The sequence below is a fragment of the Myxocyprinus asiaticus genome, chromosome 42 (assembly GCF_019703515.2).
Source record: "Myxocyprinus asiaticus isolate MX2 ecotype Aquarium Trade chromosome 42, UBuf_Myxa_2, whole genome shotgun sequence".
Taxonomy (NCBI): Eukaryota; Metazoa; Chordata; class Actinopteri; order Cypriniformes; family Catostomidae; genus Myxocyprinus; species Myxocyprinus asiaticus.
The window spans coordinates 26,524,454-26,527,431 of record NC_059385.1 but is presented as its reverse complement, the minus strand read 5'-3'; positions in this window follow the sequence as shown (position 1 = coordinate 26,527,431).

The window sequence follows — 2,978 nt, the reverse complement described above, 5'->3', positions numbered from 1 at the left end:
TCTCCCCCCACACTCCCCCTAAAGTCTCCGTCCCCCCCAGAGGAGCCAACGTGTGCTGTTCGCTGAGTTTAAGCAACTCCCGTATAGGAGGATACGTTCATTGCGAAATGTTACATTTTTAGAATGTCTGTGAGGACAAATGATCCAAAGGACCACGTCGACATTCATTCCGCGAGCTGTTACATTTTAGAATGTTAAATGTTGCAACGACATTTTCTAACTCAGTTTCATCAGTTAAAAAATGTCAAAGGCGACTGTTGTCGCTTTTCGCTGTTTCCGTCGTAACCATAAGAAGCGTACATTTGTTATGGTTACCGACTAAATCGCTGACTGACTAAAATACGAGCACTTTTGGCTGATATTTTCAAAGTTTAGTCCCAGCTAATAATACGCTTCCAAGTGCAGTAAGCTTCTTAATACTTTCATTTATGGCGTTGTGTCTGAAATAAACGTGTAAAATAAAAAGCGTCCATGAATAATACTTGCGTTTTCATAAAGCGACATATTCAATTAGATAAGCTAGCGTTTGTTAACAACCAAGTCATTGAGAAAGTATATTATTATACACTTAAACAATGAGGAATACATTAAGGAGAAAATGCTTTTATTTCCCAAAACAACCATGTAAATTTAGTTTTGCTTCTTTCAAAGAACAACCACAAGAGGGATGCGTTGAGCTTGTTTCCCAACCAACGGCGATCATTTTACTTTGCTCCATTGACATTACTCGGACTATTTCCTCTTAATTACGTATAATAATAATCAATGAACCGAAGCTATAAATTGACAGTAATGTTTATACACTGAAAAAAAGGGGTAACTTGCTATTGTTTCCTCAAAAATCTATTTATACTTGTTTTAACCCATAAAAATGACTTTTGTTTGGTGTAACCTTATTTTTCTGGTTAATTTATTCAGCTCTAATAATTTTTTGTACTTGAATAAAACCAGTAAATTTAGATGTAACCACATGAAGCACATTTTTAGGTTACCTGACCATTTGTTTTTATAGTGTAGATGCCAGATATTTTTTCATATTCCATTTTGCACTTTTCCATCTGGCCCTATTTTCCAATCTTGTACTTTTTACTGGTTGTTCACTTACAAAAGAAAGTAAAATTGATGAGTGGCCATACAGACCATTGAGTTCTTCCCTTTATGAACACTCAGACACTCATCACAGTCGCAGAAAGATAGGCGAGAGGAAGTTGTATAAGAGGAAGACTTTAAAATATCAAGAAAAAGTTCTAACCTATGTTTCCCTGAAGTGTCTTATGTTTCCCATGGCTGTAAAATAAGGGCCGTTGCACTTTAGTTTAAAGGGATAGTTCACCCAAAAATGAAAATTCTCTCATCATTTACTCACCCTTATGCCATCTCAGATATCTGTGACTTTCTTTTGTTAAACACAAATTAAGATTTTAGAAGAATATCTCATCTCTGTTGGTCCATTCATTGCAAGTAAATGGTTGCCAAAACTTTGAAGCTCCAAAAAGCAAAGAGATGAAGGCACTGAGAGAGCTGACATTCAGCTAAACTGAATTTAGAGGCTTTCAAGTGGCCCCTCTGTCATTGACTAGTGGCACTGTCTGTAACAATTAAATTAGCACTCTGGTCTGGTCCGGAGACTTGGGTCAAAGGGAGTGTCGTTTCATAGTTCCCTTATGCCTACCCCTCCAACCCCTGGCCCTTGGAGGGCACTTTCCCAGCACCTGCAGCACTGCCAAGCCTGAGAGAGTTCACCAACATCCCAAATAACTTTTCACTGCTGGGTCAAAGGTCTGTAGAGCAGGGCAACACGGTGTGGCGGGGGTCGAGGGCACACAAGAGAACTAGCTGGGCCCAAACATTTATTCAGAGAAGGTTGGGGCCATTGTCCCTCCTGGACAACTTTGATTAAGCCACTTTATCCTATGCCTAGTGGGGGGTCTGCCATGAGCCTATGGATATATAGAAGACATGTGGCATACAAAGTGAAAGGGGGGCTGGAAAGGCCATTGGTCCAAGCACCTCCGCAGACGCTTTCTCCCTGTCTTCCCCTTTTCTTTACTGGGTCAGTCAGAATCCCTGAAAGGGCAGCTGCAACACTCTGGGAAAGACTCGATCTTCGTTCAGCGTGGCAATAATCAATAATCGTGTTCCCATACAGGCGTCTCACGGCTCATCAGCTCAATAACTGTCACTCACAGTCCCACGGTCAGCTCAATCGCAAAAACTTACTCAGCAGGCATGGCATGACAGCTCAACGCTGAATGAATGATGTTTAATGTGTCACTTTGTTTGAATCTTTACTGATCCTTTTTTGGAAGGTTTATTTCACGAAAAGATGTCGTCTGTTTGTGAAATGAAATAATAATGTACTGCTTACTACCTACTGTGTAGAATATTTAAGCCATTACTGCATACAAGGCTTGCCATGATGCCAAGATTGCAGTCATCAAGACCAATACCAGTGAAATTTTAAGACTCTCAATACCACTTTCGATATCACAGCAAAAGCTAAAAACACCATTAAATGCATTCCTTTATTTAAAAAGTACATTATTTATAGAAATATTAATTAAATTAAAACAGTGAAAAAAAATGGTGAGTGTCCGCACACTGACTTATAGCTCCAAAAATACTTTATTGGCTTACACTTGCTTGCAACATTTCGACCATTAGGTCTTATTTAAATTAAAGCAGTTGCATGTAGCCTTTTATTTTTCTCTGTTAAGTAAACCATTTTTTTAAAAGTAATTTTTCAAATGGCCTGGGTAGCTCAGCGAGTATTGAAGCTGACTACCACCCCTGGAGTTGTGAGTTTGAATCCAGGGTGTGCTGAGTGACTCCAGCCAGGTCTCCTAAGCAACCAAATTTGCCCGGTCGCTAGGGAGGGTAGAGTCACATGGAGTAACCTCCTTGTGGTCACGATTACAAGTTCTCGCTCTCAATGGGGCGTGTGGTAAGTTGGGTGTGGATCACGGAGAGTAGCATGA